Genomic DNA, 18181 nt, shown 5'->3' with positions numbered 1-18181 from the left:
GGTGAGGCATTCCAAGGGCAGGTACTCACATCTCAGGGCAACAGTAGGAAATCGTGTTCCTCACATCGCCCTCCTCTTTCATGCTCTAGCCCTCCTGTCCCCCATCAGTGGGTCGGCTCCCCCATGAAGGGCCCCACCCTCCTCTCTCCCCAACAAAGCTGCTCAGAGCATCCATCAGCAAGAGTCATGCAGTGATTGGGCTGTGACTCTCAACTGTAACAGACAGAGACTCCTCTCATGCTTAAACAAAGGAGATTTCCATAGGTGGGATGTTCAAGGGGCAAAGTACCTCCAGGCATGGTTGTATCAGGGGTTTTGACAATGGCCTCAGAAACCTGGCACCCTTTCTCAGCTCTGCCTTTTTTGGTCTCAGCTTCATTTTGAGGTGCGGGCTCCCTGTGTGTTAGCAAGGTGGGTTTCCAGCAGCTCTCGATTCACCTCGTCTTTATGGCTAGTGGTCCCAATAATCCCAATACAAAAGCCAGGGTGCACTCTGGTCGACCTAACTTAATCAAGCATCACCCCGTGGATTGTGCAGTCAAATTAGTCAGCCTTATGTCATATGCTCAGCCTAAAGCACTTGGAAACGGCTCCCTACTGAAATTAGGGGTTTTGTTGCCAAGAGGAGATGGCTCAAGAGACATGCAGGGCAAACACAACAATAGCTATGATGATAGTCCTCCGTACTGTTTACAACGCCTCGGCCCAGATGAATAGGTCCATAGTGGAGAAGCCTCCTCCATTAATAACAGGCTAGTAGGATATGGGGCCTGTTAGAACAATTCTAGTTATATTTCCTGCATGCTGCTATTAATTGCAGTGATATCTAACCCCCTCGAAGTATTACACTTATAATATGTGTAATATTCCTATGGAATCAACCCTGCTTGGGTATCACTCTTTAAAGCAACAGAACTCAAATTTATTTTTAAGCACCATGACTTTCTTCAAATAAAATTGCATGTAAATCCTGATATAGGAAACAGAAGTTAAGAGGCTCTACCTACAGCTGAGAGTTGGAAGTGCTAAAGCATGGAGACAGGCAGACACAGATATGCTCGGTGGTCCCTAGAGTGCATCTTAAGAACCCTTGAGATTCCTGAAAGAACAGTTTACAAACAAAAGATCCAACTGTTCTTGGTACCAGGCCCGTAGGTCGCCTTAACTAATATTTGTAGCTAACTCAGTTCCCTTATCATACCCATATGTAAAGGAACTCAATGATCACACCAACTCAGCTGAGAAACTGAGTCTCATGGGTCTGTAAGTGGTAAAGCTAATTTCTAACCCAGGACTAATTATTCCCAAATCAGTCCCTTTATCTCTACCTATTAGAAACAGCATATAGGACAGCACACTGATTGAAAAAAACAGGACACAAAGTTACATATGTCTAATATGATCCTACCTATTTAAAAATATAAATGCATGATTAAATTATTAGAAGATTGAGAGGGAATATGCTAAAGCATTTCTTAACAGATAATCTAGGTTGGTAATTATAATGATTGTAATAATAGCTAAAATCTAAGTGTTTACTACATGTCAGAGACTTTGCTAAAGACTTTATATATAAATTGTCTCATTAAATCCTCATAACAACCACTTGGGGCAGTTATCATTATTTTTCTCATTCTACAAAACAGGAAATGGCAAATGGCTTGCCCATAGTCATACAGGTTCTGAGTTCTGGGCTCAAACTCAATTTCTGAAGACCTTGCTCATAACCATATTCTCTGGTGCCTTCCACTAATAACGGACATGTATTTATTTTTCAATCACACAAAAAATTAAATATTAAGATAAAATCAGATCTGGAGCCAAATTTTCTTCAATGCATGATTACGGGCCAGGACATGGGAATTTACTGGGCTTGGTGCCTTGTCCACCATACAGGTTAACCTGGGTGGCAGGGCCTTCCAGTCCATCCCGGGCTGTGTGCCTGCAGGCCACACCACCCTGCAAGCACCCAGCCATGAGAAGTACCCTCCTTGGTGGTAGCTCAGCTCATGCCCTCCCTGGGAACCTTCCCTGGGTGATCTGCTTCAGAACTAAGGTTATATGACAGGGACCTGATCACGGTTGGTTTGAATCAACCTTTCTATTTTCCCAGACTCTGATTTAGTGCCTGCTTCCCTTCTAGCCTCCTGTCGCTACCCGGCCTCCGACTCCTCTGTGGCAGAGCGTACATTGCTCACTTGCAGGTAGCCTTCAGAGGATGGGCTGCGAAGGTCCACAAATCACAGCTTTGAAAATGGGCAGAAAAGGCAAAGTTGCCAGCATAATTTCCCCTTGACCAGCTAGCTAGCCAGCCCCTGCCCGTCTGGTGACCGAGGCCCCAGCACCCCTTGGCTCTGTTGATTTCCCTGGTAATGCATCTGCTCCAATAGCAGGGGGCTGAGGAGTGCTCCTCAGTAACTGCCTCCTCCATGGCTCTTCCTTGGCTCTCTCCTTGCCCATCGTAGTCCTGGGGTCTTCAATGGGACACTGGGCCAATTATGCCTTCCTGACATCCTCGATGCTGTCCTGTAGGCTGAGCAATTCTGAGAGCTGAATTTCTGCATCCAGCGGGAGTCGGGCTGATAGCCACTCTGTCAGCCAGGTCACTAATGTTTCTGGCCTGTGGCTTCCTTCTCGTGGGATGGGTCACACTGGTCCACCTGGAGCCCAGGTGTGGCAGCCTAGCCACACCTAGACCAGAGTTGGCTGGTCTAGAGAAAGTCTATGTGATTGACAACCTGGTGAGGACTCTAGTCTTTGGTGACTATGCCCTTTCTCTGGCTGGTCTCAGGGCAAGGACAGTATATCACAGCAATCCCCCCAAACAGTACTCCTTACAATAGTGTCTGCTGAGACATGGATACGTTACAAAGGAGGAGAAACTGTCTATTATTAAATGAGTTTGCAAAATTCTGCCTCTATAACTTTTATTGGAGATTCACAGCTCCCATTAGAATATTCAGGGGGCTATGAAATCCTGCAATAAAGAAAACTGGTTAACTAGGCTATACCCAGTGTTGCCTAAACTTATTTATAAGGCCATAGCTCATCCCTCTGTCCCCCAGAACTTCTAGTAGCCTCACCTTGGACACTGGTATTCTAATGAGCTGTCTGGAAAATCTCAGTGGCCTGAGAGTAGAGCCAGGTAATCACCCAGTGATGTCTCTAACCGGCTCTATGGAAGTCACTTCCTTTCCCTGGGGCTCAACTTCACCTGTAAAATGGGGGTTAGGTTAAGACAGTTTTCAAATGAATCCTGAAGGAATCCCGCAGTGTCCATGGATCTACCTTAGGTGGTTCCTCAGGGGATGAAGTAGAAGAGAGGTCAGCTTGGAGCCCTGCAGACCCCCTCGGCCTCAGCTTGCACAGCTTTGTTGGCAGCTATTTTATGTATAATAAAGTTTCCTTGTAAGAGATCCTGTAAAGAAATTCCCTTTGGAAGGGAAGGTGATAGAAAAGGGACAGAAGGAGAGGAAGAGTATGAGGATGTCCATTGCCATCTTGTTCCCCTGACTCCCACAGCAGTGTCTGACTCCCCCAGTTGGGGTATCAGTTTAGGAACCCCACCACCACCTCCCCCAACATATACACACTCTCAGGTCCTCTGCTAACCAAAGGCTCAATGTCATATGGTCCAACACCATCTTGCCACCGCCAAACCCCTTTTCCCCAAAGTGAAGCATATGAACTACCCAGCTGCTCATTAAAATACAGATTTCTGGGTTTCACCTCAAAACTACTGAATCAGAATTCTGGGAGAAGGGACCTGAGAATCTGCATTTTAACAAAAGCCCCAGTAGATTCTTAGCTACTTCAAAGTTCCAGGCCCACTGCTCAGGTCTTGGGAGCTGGGCAATTTCCACCGCACCCCCCTCCCCGAGGCATTTGATGCCCTCTCCCCAGCACAGGGCTGGAACTCGGAGACCACCCCTACCACCGACTGGGTGCAGGGGCCCAGGCGAACCTCACAAGCATGCCCAGAGCAGCCAACACTGAGGCCTGGGGTGAAGGTCCAGTGTCAGTCGCTGGGAAAAGGCAGTCTGGAGTGAACACAGGGCGCTAAACACTTAGAGGAGGAGGTTGGAGCCAGAGAAGCAACAAGCAAGCTAGGGAAGATCTGCATGGGCACAACAGGAGAGAGGAAGGCTGGCTGAGCCCCAGAGATCCAGGGCAGCTTGTGGCTGGGCTTTGCTTTGTCTTTTGTGTGACAGGCTATTCGTGTCTTACCAGCCTGTGTCGCAGAAGCAGACCAACCGGTGAGGGAGGGCAGGAGAGGGGCGCCCATAGGTGGCCTCAGAAAGAATCCCTTGCCTTCTGTCCTCTTCCCTAAAGTGCAGGCTACCCCAGAGGTTGCTGGGAGAGGGCACACAGTTTTCTGGGATAGTTCCTCCCCCATCCCCAAGCGCACCCCAGGGTAACGAGGTTGGCGGCCCCCAGAGCACCCCGCAGGGACACAGGCCGTGCGGGCCTGTGTCCAGGTCTACGTCATTTCTCTGCATCCCTGAAGCTGAAGAGCTGTGGGCCCAGAACCCAGTCAACAAACAACAGCCAGAGAGCCTTCTGGCTTCAGGATCACATGGCTGGGCTGGAAGCAGATCAGGATCAAATCACCAGGGAAGGTCCTGAACCCCCAGCATCCAGCTTCTAGAAGGTTCTGGCTTTTCCACCCTAGTGACGTCAGTGGCCTCAGATTTCCATCAATCTTTCCTCCTCTGTCACATCAAGTGTGTGGCTAGGAGAGTGGGTCTGGGTGTCAGGCGGACCTGGGGTGGAATCCTGGCCGAGTGGTTCACGCGGGGTGCTCCAGTAGCTCCCAAAGTTGGGGACGGTCAGGGGGTAAGGGTTCTCATCAGCACCGGCACCGGCACCGGGGTAGCATGGGGTCCCTGCCCCATGATGACCTTTACAAAGACTCAGTGAAGTGGGGACAGGGCAGCCCCTAGCACTGGGCTTCTTAACACATTTAGATTTTTATTGTGATTTTTATTATGTGCAGCAGGCCCCCAACTAAGGCCCTTTCAAATTCATGCAGCAGAAAGGGTTCAAAACCTTCCTTGATGGTCAGGAAGTTATTGAACTAAACCCAAGGACCAGGAGAAGAGGAGAGCCTGCGGAGAGGGGACCTGCAGGAGCTCACACCTGCACAAAGTAAGGGGGGGCCCCCGGATTTGAAAGAGACATGGGTACTTTCACACTAGTTCCTATACACAATTCAGAGACATGGGTTTTCTCATTTGTTCTATGGGAACCTGTAACACAAAGTGAAAACACAATAGCACCAACCAATTTTCTTCATACAAAAAAAAAAAAAAAAATATATATATATATATATATATATATATATATATATATATATATATACAGAATTCCAGGATGTTTACTGGAAGAAATACAGATAAGAAAGGAAAGTCTGCAAAAAGGCACTCCCGGGTCCTCAGCGGGGTGCATGTTCTCTAGTCCAGGCTGCTCCCTGCTTGGTCACAGGTTCACTCCTGCCCCTCTGCTGTGCCTTCAATGCCTTGGCCTTCTGGCCTGTGGTTCTGATGGGTTAACAAGCCTCTGAGTTACCAGGAGGGTTTGTAAAAACACAGACTTCTGGGCCCACACACCAAATTTTGGATTTGGGGCTCAGGAGTGTGGGGCCTGACAGTTTGCATTTCTCATGGTTCTCACTGGGGCTGCGGCTGCCGCGGGCAGGAGTGGGGGGCCTCGCTGTGAACAGCATGGGTCTGACACTATCCCTGGTCAGCAGCTGAACCTCTTTACACCTCAGGTGCCTCATCTATCAACTGGGGGATAAGAACATCAACTTCACAGGGTTCTTGTGAGGGTTAAACTAGTTACCCCTCATAAAGTGCTTAGGATACTTTCTGGAATTTATGAAGCTCTCAATAAATGTGGGCCATATAAGTCATAATCCCAGAGAAGGGGTTGCAATAAGGATGCGCTTTGCTGTAAAATGCGCCATGCTCCCTTTGTAGAACCCAAGTCGTCCCTCAAAATGGATTTTCTCCTTGTGTTCATTACTACATCTTTTCAAGCTGTATTAAAATTCATAGCACCTAAAAATGTACTGAGTACCGAGTATGAACTAGGAATGCTAAGCAACTCACCCAGGGTTCTTTCTACCACCTTCATGATAATCCTGTGAGATGGGACTACGACCCTGCTCTTGCAGGTGAGGAGAGCGAGCCTGCCAGAGGACCTACAAATCTGAAATATCTTGCTATGGGTCCCACAGCCTCTAAGTGGCAAAGCTGGGGTTTGAGCCTTCTAATCCCATTTGACTGCAGAGTGTATGCCCTGCTCTACTCCGGACACAGCAAATAGATTTCATCATCTAGTCATCCCATCAGCTAACAGTCGCCTGGGGCAGAGGATTTTGAGGCATAAATATCCTGGTTCAAGGGGAAGGACTACTGGAATTGATTAGAAATGTCTAGCTGCCATGCAGCCAGAGAGGGGGGTGTGAAAACATTGGCCAGATATTTGCTGCGCCTGCACTTTGCTATGGCAACACAGATGGTGGTAAAGGTTTCCTCATTTTATTGAAGATTATATTTAAATACACACAAATCAGGTGAATGCCCCCAGGAGTTACTAATGATTTCAGATCTGAGCTCCTCTGCCCACTGTAATTTCATTTACGTGGCATTTCAGTGCACACCAATGAAGGCAAGTAGTCATGTGACTAAGCCACATCTGTAGATGATCCAAAACCATTTTTTTGTTGTTGTTGCTGTTTTAGAGTTCCAACAGGGATACAGTCAATAGACTATCTGACATGATTGATAGATATTCCAGCAAGTTTCTGGACAGTATGCAAGTATTTAAAGAGGAGAGGGATATTCCATCTTCAGGTGAAACTGAAAACACAAAGCTTTAACCTTCTGAAGTTGATTCCTGATTATGTGAAGGTTATTTTCCAATTCCCTTAAACCCATGGTTCTCAAGTGCCAATGTATGGGAAAAATTGGTGTTAGTAAGTTGGTTTTAGAAGCAGATTTCCAGCCACCCCCGGAATTGCCTGCTGCGGCCAGGCAATCTGCACTTTGCACTGTCCCTCAGAGTCTTAGGACCACACCTGGGAAGCCCTGCCGTAAGCAATGCTATAGAAGAGCAATTTTCCTTGTTTTTCAATACAAGGAAAATTTTTACTCAAAAAACTTCTCAGGCATCACTTGATAGTACTTGAGAAATTGAAGAGGCAGGGTGGTAAAAAAATTACAATTCATTTTGTATGATTATAGATAAGTATGTGTTTTAATTACCTTAATAGTGGATATGTGGATATTTGAGAAAGAATAGGAACTCTGTGTAAAACATAGTGTTTAATCCATCCATATGCAATGCTCATTGCACATATGGATTTAAAAGCTTTTGCAGACATTCTGCTAACCTCCCCGCCACCCTTGCCCCAAGATGTCCACAGGCCAAAGTGCGAAACCGTTGACTACAGTTTTGATTCCTGCCCACTCTTTAGTACGGTTGTCTCTTGATGTATTGAAGGGACATCACTCACCTGAGAAGAGGAGGAGAAGAAAAGTCCTATTATTGAGCACTTACATGACAGGAGTAGATCCATATTGGCTGGTTTGTATACATATTTTCATTTAAAAGCAGGAGTCCAATTCTTTCTTCTATCACCTGCATCAACAGAATAGAAATCCAAATTTGATTAATAAATCCTCATTTTACTGTAAAATCAGATCTCTCTACCTCTTATATCTCCATTCCAGTTTTTATGCTTCATGTGGCTAAAACTCACATTTGAAAATAATACTGAATCCAAAAAGGGTTGTTGGGTATTTGGCGAACAAGGCACTATGTGGACAACAATAAAGACCTCATGGAAATCAGCATGTGAATACAGGGTTGAGTACAGGGGATTCTCCTTACCAAAGAGGCACTCATTTGGATGTTTCTGGACGGTTCCTATTCTGTTTGCCAAAATCAAAACTCTTCTCAACCTTAGAAATGGGAAAAGCAGAAGACAGGATTGTCTTCCCATAATAAAGGGTAATTGGTGGCAGCAATGTCCACAATAGCCACAACTATGAAGAGAGCCCAGATGTCCATGGACAGATGAATGAATAAAGAAGATGTGGTATATATATACAATGAAATATTACTCAGCCATCAAAAAATTAAAACCTTACCATTTGCAATGACATGGATGGAACTAGAGGATATTCTGCTAAGCGAAACAAGTCAATCCAAGAAAGACCATTATCGTATGATCTGACTCATACGTAGAATTTAAGAAACAAAACAGAGGAGCATAGGAAAAGAGAGGAAAAAATAAAACCAGATGAAATCAGAGAAGAAGATAAACCGTAAGAGACTCTTAATCATGAGAAACAAACTGAGGGTCACTGGAGGGGAGCGGGTAGGGAATGGGGTAACTGGGTGATGGGCATTAAGGAGGGCATGTGAGGTAATGAGCACTGGGTGTTATATAAGATATGAAGCACTGACCTCTACCTCTGAACCCAATAATACAGTATATGTTCATAATTAAATTTAAATAAATTTTTAAAAAAAACAAGTAACTGGGTTCTAACAGATGTAGCTTCAATAAGATGATGATACAAGTTATGTTTTGCTTAAATTCACATTCAAATTGGCTGAGAAGTCCCTCAAGACAGTAGATGCCCATCTAGAATTCAAAATTTACAGAGAAAATCTATCAAGCTTGTGTGGACAATAACAAAATGGATGTCTGTAAAAGACAAAGGGAAAGGCAGTAAGTAACCAGGGAGTGGTGGCCCAGTGGCCCTGTCCTGCCTGGCCTGAAGGACTGGCTCACCCTGACCACATGTCTGTTTGACACTGTCATTAAGTGGTAAAAGGGAGCACTTGGGCTGTGGCGAAGACCCGACCTTCAGGACACAAGGACAAAAGTGCTCTGAGCGCTGGCCCCCATCGACTCCAGGCTGACCATTTCGTCCTGGGCTCTGCTTGGACTGCAAACCATCAGGCTCATAGGCGACTGAGTCGTAGTTCATTAAGAAATGCTTGGAGGCTGATGAGAAAGGAGAGTTTCATTGGGAGAATTTTTTTTTTTATTGCAATTTGTCTTCATGACACCAAGGAGAAACACAAGGAGATTCGGCAGCCCCATTTAGTTTGTGATGACCTTTCCCCTCTGTTTGCTCTCTGACCCAGCTGTTTCAATCACACAGACATGGAAACAAAACTGGAAAAAACTCAACTGGGAGATGGTTTAGGAACCTTTCCCTTTGTAGTGTGGGGGTGGGGGGGCAGGGGGGGTAATTGAGAAGAAAATCTCTCTGCCAGACAAATTGCCTCTGGGCTTCAGCTGACAAAGGGTTAACAGAACATCAGGTCCAGTTTCCTGCTCAGCAGTTTAATTGCTGCAGCCAGGGAAACATTTGAGGGAGAGAGGGCTGTTACTGGGGACCTCATTTTTCAAAGACCTGTCAGAAAGCTAGTCCACCGACTGGGTTGGATACAAAAACCAGGAATCGGGTCCCTTTTTCAAATTCAGATGACTCAGATTCTATTGACTTGTCCCTCAGCAGAAATACTCTAGTCGTTGACTACCTTGGTCCTTCCATCTGTTATTAGATTATTTCCCAAAAGAGCTACCCCGCATAGAGGGTGTGTGTATGTGTGTGTGTGTGTGTGTGAGTGATTTTAGAGCAGAGTTCCCAAAGATGAGCATGCATCGGTCATTAGAGAGCTTATAAAAACAGTAGCAGGCCCACTGTGAGAGTCGTTTCAGGAGATCTGGGTGAGGCCCACAAATGTGCATTTCTAACAATTTCCAGGTTGTGCTCTGCTAGTGGTCTTAGGACCACTTGGTGAGAACTACCATTCTAAAATATACTTTCTGCTGTCATCTTTCTGCCTGAATATAATTACACTCACACTCACCATATTATGTTTAAAGTATCAATTATTATCAATATTATTGACTGAGTACCCACTGTATGCCAGCGCTACCCTTTTTTAAAGGCAGATATTGTTGCCCATTTTACCAAAGTAAAGCCTGATTCAGCCCAAATATGACTCCTAAGCCCATGTTCTTACTTTATTACTTTCTTAATAAGTAATAAAACAATGAGTCCAAACCAGCTTACAAGTATTTTTAAATAATGTCTTTTCTCTATTCTAATAAAATAAATACTGTACTAATTCTAAGTAGAATAATATAAACTTTCTTTTTCCTTATGCCATTTAGAGCCAAAAAAACTAAAAAAAGAATACTCAGGGAATACTGTAAAATTAACCAGCCAACAAATATGTACTGAGCGCTTCCCGGATGCTTGAGGGCCACATGACAAGCCAGCTTCCCAAGCCAATGCACCTGAAACAATTAGGGAATAGTCTGAGATTAGTGTAAATGTCAAATATGAGTGCCACAAGATTTTTTTGCCTTGATAATTAGTGGTACAAGCAAAAGATAACATGGCACCAAAACAATATCTCAAAGCAGTAGTTCTCAAGCGTTGGCCAGCAGGAGAGTCACCCAGAGGACTTGTTAAAACACACATGGCCACCTCCCTGTTTGTGATTTAGCAGGACTGGTGTGAAGCCCAAGAATTTGCATTTCTAACAATTTCTCAAGTGATGCTGAAGCTGCTGGTCCTGGGACCATACTTTAAGAACCACTGTTTTAGAATAAGCCTTCCTGGATTAACTCAGCTTCTCTGATTTATCTTTTATTCACTGATTCAGCAGACCTTACTAGAATATCTACTATCCTCTTTTTTATTCTGAGGATAGAGCCGTAACCCAAGAGGAAAAAAATCTCTGCCCTCACATAGCTCGCGATCTAGAAGTAACAACCAGCCAGAAATAATAAATATATAATGTGGCTGGGGGATCCAAAGAAGATCAAAAAAAGTGGGCAGAAGGAGGGATGTTATTTTAGTAGGCCGCTTACCTCTTGGAGGAGACGGTATCCATCAGAGCAGAGATGCAGCGTGGATCTATACGTGAAAAGAGTTCAAAGAGGAACTAGCAAGTACAAAGGTCCTGAGGCAGAACTGTGCTCAGTGTGTTCAAGGAGAACTAAGGAGACTGGTGGCAGAAGGGAGGGTGTGCAAGAGAGGGAAATTCAGATTTAATAGGAATCTGCATGTTTAAAAAGCTCCTCAGGAGAGTCCAGTATGTACCCAGGTTTGGAAATGACTTCTCAGTTGCACTTATTTCTAAAGCTCATCCAACTTTTCTCAATTCTCATCAACAGTGTTTTGGTGTTGAGAGGCCTGGGTGGCTCAGGGGTTGAGGGTCGGCATAAGCTCTGGGTGTGATCCCCTGGGATCGAGTCCTGCATCAGCCTCCCCACAGGGAGCCTGCACCTCCCTCTGCCTATGTCTCTGTCTCTCTCTCTATGTCTCTCATGAATAAATGAATAAAGCCTTTAAAAAAAACCCCACTATTTTGGTGTTGACACAAAAATAGAGTGTGTCTCAGAGTAGATACATCCCTGGAGTACAAAACAAAGTGCATCCTCACAGGGTAAAGTTTATGGGGAATGCCCAGGGATGAGCTTTGCATGACTGCCGTTCAAAGAAATCACTTCTTCCTCTTAAACAAGAGCCTGAACCAACCTTATATATTGAGTGTGGAAATGGAAGAAAGGAGCTGAATCCAAAGAGGAAGGAAGAACTTTTGGTGCAGACAAGACATGGAGACATATAGGAGGGGAAGAGTGGATAATGTGTGGCTATCCAGGGGGATAACAAGGGATCTGATCTCATTCACTAGGAGTGAGTGTGTGTGTGTGTGTGTTGGGGAGTAGGGGAGAAAGGTTTGGGAAAAAAGGCCATGGCTCTGTATGCAAACAGGTGACAAACGAAGCCCCTAAATTAAAGACTTCTTCGCTGAAGAAGATGAGGACGATGGAGAATGAAAGGCCAGGACTAGGTCATCGGGGCGACAGCTGGCCGGGGGGGGGGGGGGGGGGGGGGGGGGGGGGGGGGGGGCGGGGCGGGGAGAAGAGACACAGAATCAAGAGCAGAGCCTAAGAGAAGTCCCCCCCCCCCAGCAGCCCATTACCCTAAACTACTTCCCACAGAGCTGCTGCAAACACCCCGGGCAAAGGGCAGCCTCCTGTCCTTCGGGCTCATGGGCTTGGAACCAGCTGGCTTTGCAAGAAGGACCCGGCGTTATGGAGAACACTCTATCCCATAAATAAGTCAGACTCAATTATTTGATATCAAAACAATATCTTAGCTTTTAACGAGCACGACTGCCAATACCCAGAGTCGCGCGTTATGAATCACTATTTGCTCCTTCCTACACTCTCTAATTTCCTGCTAAGGAGACAGGGCTGAATGGGGTCATTAATCTGAATTAGAAATACCGTGACCTGCTCTGCACTTTGCTGGCTGACACTGCGCACCAGAGCTGGATGCGGAGGAGCTGCGGGGGGAGAGGTTAGTGTCTACACAGTTCTGAGGAAGAGGTGGGGCGCTGGGGGGCGGGGGGGGGCTGAGCCACTCTTCACTCTTCAGCCCTCCTTCATTCCAGATGCCACCTGGCCCTCTCACACCGGCCTCGGAAATCATTGCTATCATTTCGATGCTTTTACTGGAGCTGGTGTCCAATGACAAGCTTTGCTGAGCCTCTGTCTGGAACTCTAGAAGATTCACCTAAGCAGCTTAAAATAATGTGCTCCCTTTGCTAGAAAAGGGGGACTTGTGTGTTTTTTGGGCTGCATTGGTGTAGCTCACCGGATGTTCCACCAGTGAGGCCGTGGAGGGAAGACGGGAGGAGGCCGGATGGTCTACAAGGCCCTGGGTTCAAGAAGTCTCTCTTGCAACTGCTTGCTTACTTCAGAGGGAGTACAATGAGTGGCCCTTGGAAGAGCACCGCTGCAGAGTACACTCGCGACGGGCAAATACCCAGAGAGCAAACTCCAGTTTATTAATGTATCTTCTTTTTAGGACCCCGGGGAATTTTGATGGGCTTTCTGGGATTAATGGGGAGCTGGGGACTCTCTTCAGAGGCCCACCAGCCTTGTTCTCCCCAGGGTCCTGACCCAGAGCTGCAGATGGGAGCGGACCCCTAGGCCTGCAGCCTTTGGCCAAAAGATGCTGTTCTTGACCCACCTCACCCTGCTCCGACCTCTAACTGGTCACACCATTTACTGCTAGCAATGCTACTGGTGGAAACTCACTAGAAGTAAAAAGTGGGTTCCGAAGGGTCGGAAAAAGTCCTGACAGCCTGGTCTGTGGAGGCCGGTGTGCAGGTGAGCCCCAGCCTTCTTAGACATTCAGGAACAACAGCTGCGTTCCCTAAAGCTACTGGTGGTTGCCTCCCCCAGACCCAGAGTGCAGGGCTGACAGGTCTGTGGTCCGAGCTGAGTCCTTCATCTGTCCTATCTGCTGGGCCCCACCACACCATTCCAGAGCCCCTTAGAGCTGGGAGGATAAGAGCTTCAACTTTTCTTTACGGTGTGTTTTCCCTTTGTGACTCATCTCCTGCCTCCCTCACCCCCTTCCATGGTACTGGGTGATGAGGTCCTTGAAACGGCCCCCACTGCAGCTTTGCCCTGAACTTCCTGAACTGGCCAACCTCCCACTGTTCCCCACTCCCCCTCCCACCAATGCTCCACTGTTCCCTGAGAGACCCAGAGGTGAGCGCAGTCAACTGGCTTCAGAGCCTCGAGTATTGGGGGTTTTGCTGCTGCTCTAAGGCTATGGAAAACTTGAGTAACTTTCTGTGGTCACAGCCCCAGGGCCCCCAGTCAGTGTAATTATAAGCCAATCACTCTCTTTCCAACTCTGGTTCCTCTTCCCTTTGGGCAGGTAAAATCATTACCATGGCTCCTTTCTCTCCTCAGCCAGACATTTATACAGGCCATTTACCTCATGTCTCATGAATCTTCTCAACTGAATGTTATTCGGTGGTGGTGGCAGTGGCAGGGGGGTTGTATTTATTTATTTAACGCAGAGCAGCAGAAGGCCTGTCATTGATTTCTCCGCCCTCCACAGCCTACGGCCTCCTTCTGTTTTCCTAAGTGTGAGTGAAGGGTGGATGATCCCCACAAAGAAATCTTCGTGAGGCCCAGCCCCAGAGGGCCCCCCAGCATGCAGGCCTCAGCCCGCCACAGCCTTGCCTGGAGATGGCCCAGCATGCAACAAGGTCACAGGGAGCAAAACTCTCCCTCCAGGGAGGCACTGGGGCTGTATAACGGAGAGAGAAGGCTTTTTGTGTATTGAGAAATGTGAAGAACTCCTTCCAAATTTCCTTTACTACACTAATAGAAAGAAAGAAAGAAAGAAAGAAAGAAAGAAAGAAAGAAAGAAAGAAAGAAAGAAAGAAAGAAAGAAAGCCTTCTTGTGTCGGGTAAAGTAGTGCCAAAGGCAGGATGGTCATTTACAAGAGTTTCGTTGAGCCAGAACTGAACTGGCTGTTTAAATTCTCCCCAAGACATCTCCTATCTGTCCTTCCCCTCCAGGTCCATCAACAACCCTACCAAATAACCCCGCAGAAAGTGTTATTTTATTTTATTTATTTATTTATTTTATTTTATTTTATTTTATTTTATTTTATTTTATTTTATTTTATTTATTCTATTTTAAGAGAGAGAGAGATAGAGAGAGAGAGGAAGCACATGTACTAGCCAGGGGAGGGACAGAGGGGAGAGAGAGAGAGAGAATCTTGAGCAGGCTCCACACATCTCAGAAACTTAAAAATTCCCTGAGTGATGTTTATTTCCAAAGTTCTAGATTGACAGCTTCCCTTTCCTGAGGGCACAGATCTTGTGGTCAATCCTGGAGCCAGACTCACTGTCATTCCTAGCCCTATGGCACATACTTCAGAGGCCTTGTTGCATTTTTAATTTTGTAGTTTAACAACCGTCAGCATTTCCACAGTCGTTTCTCATGATTCTTCCTTCAGTGTTCTATAACATAGCAGCAATTCCCTCAAGAGGATGTCAATACAGCCGCATAAAATAATGAGAGAATGTGGTCACAGAGTCTAGGGGGCTGGGGTTCAAGACCCAAGTCAGCCAATTATTAGTTGTGTGGCCTTGGACGAGTTATTCAACTTCTCTAAATTCTAGTATCTTCAGAAATGAAATGAGGGTGATAAGATTACCTGCCTCATGGAATAGTTGGGGGGATGAAATAAGATAATGAACAGACATACTTAGCCTGATCCAAAATCTATAAAGAACTTATCAAACTCAAGACCCAAACAACAAATAATCCAGTCAAGAAATGGGCAGAAGACATGAATAGACATTTCTTCAAAGACACCCAGATGCCAACAGATGTGAAAAGATGCTCAACATCATAGGAATATAAATCAAAACCATGATGAGATACCACCTCACACCAGTCAGGAAGGCTAAAATTAACAAGTCGGTAACCAACAGGTGTTGGCGAGGATGCAGAGAAAGGGGAACCCTTGTACATTGGTGGGAATGCAAGCTGGTACGGTCACTTTAGAAAACAGTATGGAGTTTCCTCAAAAAAGTCAAAAATAGAACTACCCTATGATCCAGCAATTGCACTACTAGGTATTTGCCCAAAGGATACAAAAATAGAGATTCAAAGGGGCACCTGCACCCCAATGTTTACAGCAGCATTATCCACAATAGCCAAACTATGGAAAAAACCCAGATGAATGGATAAGGAAAATGTGGTGTGTATATTATATATATATAATATTACTCAGCCATCAAAACGAATGAAAATTTGCCATTTGCACTGATCTGGAGGGAACTAGAGGGTAATATGCTAAGCAAATAAGTCAGTCAGAGAAAGACAAATACCATATGATTTCACTCATATGTAGAATGTAAGAAACAAAACTGATGAACATAGGAGAAGGGGAGGAAAAAATAAAATAAGATAAAAACAGAGGGGGAGGCAAACCATAAGAGACTTTTAACTATAGGGAATAAACTGAGGGTGGCTGGAGGGGAGGTAGAAGGGGGAATGGGGTAACTGGGTGCTGAGCATTAAGGAGGGCACTTGATGTGATGAGCACTGGGTGTTACATGCAACTAATGAATCACTAACTAGTACCCCCAAAACTAATAATACACTATATGTTAATTAAATTGAATTTAAATAAAACCTGAGGAAAAAAAAAAAGAAATACCTAGCCTGAGGCTAGAGCAACACTGTCCAATAGACAGACACATAGTGTGAGCCACATATGTAATTCTAAATTCTCCAGCAGTTTCTTATAAAAAAGGAAAAGACACAGGTAAACTTAATTTTACATATATAACTATTATCACCACAAAACAACATCAGTATAAAATATATAAATGAGGCATCTTTAAATTCTTTTTGTCATGTGAAATCTGTGAAACCTCGTATGTATGTTACCCATCTGGATGGCGACCAGCCACATGCCAAGTGCTCGCCAGGGTGGCTGCCGCATGACGTGGCCCAGACCTAAATCGTGGCAAATATTAGGTAGAGGCACATCCCTTTCACTGTGTCTCTGTCCTTCCAGGCCTTGGAGTTTAGAGATATTTGGAAATGAACTCTCAAGTCACCTGTAGCCCCAGTGCCCAAAGGTTACTTTTGAGTTCCAAAACCAGGTTTTTCCTGTAAGGGAACAGGGAAGGCCTCAGTGCTTAGCCCACTGTACACAGGTAGAAAGTTCTATGGATGCTCTACATGACCAGCCTCACTTCCTGGAACTCTACACCTCAAAGTTGCAGGGGCTCTGGGCAGTCTAGCCTCACCTCTTACTGGGTGCTCGGGCACCTTATGCAATGCTCAGACTAATAATCCCTCAGCCTCTCCTTGAATGCCCCCCGCGGTGAGCAGCTCACTCTCTCGGGATCAGATGACTTTGGCTTAGCACCCCGTCCCTCTTCTCTCCACCTGCTGCTCACTGGTCTGGATACCAGCCCTCGGGAGAGGATAGTCAAAGCTGTCTTCTGTGTGACAACTTTTCAAGTCTTTGAGGTTGGTTCTGAGGAGCCCTTAGGGCCATTTCCACGCCACTCACATGACAGTGTGCAACCCCGGCTCCATTGGGGGGGTGGGTCGTGCATCCTTTGCTCCTTTGCAAATCACAGCTCCCAGAACTACACAAGAAGTGTGCAGCGTGGGCCTGGAGGACACACGTTCCCGACTGTGGGCCACCTCGCCACCTCTTCGCCACAGCCCCCCAGCACCTGGTGGCAGGCCGCCCTGGGCCGCAAGGCCCCACATGCCCAACTCTGTGCCCCGTGCGGGGCGCTCTCCGGCTGAGCATCCCAGGGATGCAGACCCCTTGCTCTCGCCGCCCCCTCCTCCCAGGCCAGGGCCTCTGAGCCTCCTTGGCTTATTGTTTCTCTGGGGGATGAAGGTTGCCCCCCACCCCGATCCCCTCTGTCAGTGGGGAAGCCCTTGGCCAGCCTTCCTCTTGTGTCATATGGGGGCTCCTGCCAGGATCCCAGCGCTGCGGCTGCAGCTTCAGCCCCTCCCTTCTAGATATTTCTCTGCCACTGATTAACTTCACACCAAACTCCCATTAAGGCCCAGTTCAAAAGAGTGGGGTGGGCAATGGATGTGGCTGCTGGGCGGGGCCAAACACACTCCTCCCGAGATAGGGAAGGAAAGGAGCAGCTGCAAGGGAAGATTAAGCTCGGCCTCACTCCCATCGATCAATAAATCAGTCAATCTTTATTGAGCTCCTCCGCCTGCACATGCTCATTAGCCAGCATGGACCCAAGGGTTGCAGCTCTGAGTCTGGGATTTGAGGGGGAGGAGAAGGCCTCTGTGAAATATTTTCACCTCACAAAGGTCAGTGGTTTCCCTGTAGGGTCATTAGCTAATTCACGCTAAGGTGTTAATGACTTATCAGCTCCCTTGCTTTCTAAAGAGATTCTAGCCAGGGAGGGCCTGGGTAGGGACCTCCTAAAAGGGTTAAAGATGGAGAAGTTAATGCTGAAGGCCAATGTCTCTATCTTGCCGTTTTCCCTTGGGCTCAGGATGCTGAATATTCATTAGGGTCAGGAAAGAAGGTAGGAGCAGAGCTCCAGTGACACTGCTACCTTCAAACCCTGGTTCTTCCCTCACCAGCCAGTGACTTGGCCTCTTGAGCCTCTGCTCCCTCACCAGTAAAGCAGGAGTGTCCACCAAATAGAGCCGAGGGGATAAAGCACTTGGTACAGTTCTTGGTTTAAAACAGAACAAAACAAAAACCATGATGATTACTTTTGTTCATGTTGAATTAAACCCAGACT

General features: G+C 46.4%; 3 long non-coding RNA genes across 3 annotated transcripts in view; 1 reads left to right on the top strand and 2 right to left on the bottom strand.

Annotated features, from left to right (window-relative positions):
• The window catches only part of LOC144323087 (uncharacterized), a 52145-nt gene extending 44480 nt beyond the window's left edge, over positions 1-7665 (bottom strand). Inside the window, exon 1 of the long non-coding RNA XR_013388626.1 lies at positions 7567-7665. This is a non-coding gene — a long non-coding RNA (uncharacterized LOC144323087). The remainder of the gene's footprint in view (positions 1-7566) is intronic.
• Positions 1670-3740, bottom strand: LOC144323085 (uncharacterized). The gene is made up of 3 exons (XR_013388624.1): positions 3613-3740; positions 3289-3433; positions 1670-3214 (listed from the first exon to the last, which is right to left on the bottom strand). It is a non-coding gene; the product is annotated as an uncharacterized LOC144323085 (long non-coding RNA).
• On the top strand, positions 3835-8371 carry LOC144323086 (uncharacterized). The gene is made up of 3 exons (XR_013388625.1): positions 3835-4256; positions 4997-5148; positions 7423-8371. It is a non-coding gene; the product is annotated as an uncharacterized LOC144323086 (long non-coding RNA).
• Positions 8372-18181: the final 9810 nt, after the last annotated feature.

Source organism: Canis aureus, chromosome 11 (genome assembly GCF_053574225.1).
Source record: "Canis aureus isolate CA01 chromosome 11, VMU_Caureus_v.1.0, whole genome shotgun sequence".
NCBI classification, from domain to species: domain Eukaryota; kingdom Metazoa; phylum Chordata; class Mammalia; order Carnivora; family Canidae; genus Canis; species Canis aureus.
Note: the sequence above shows the minus strand (reverse complement) of the source record. Positions and strands in the feature narration are given on the sequence as shown.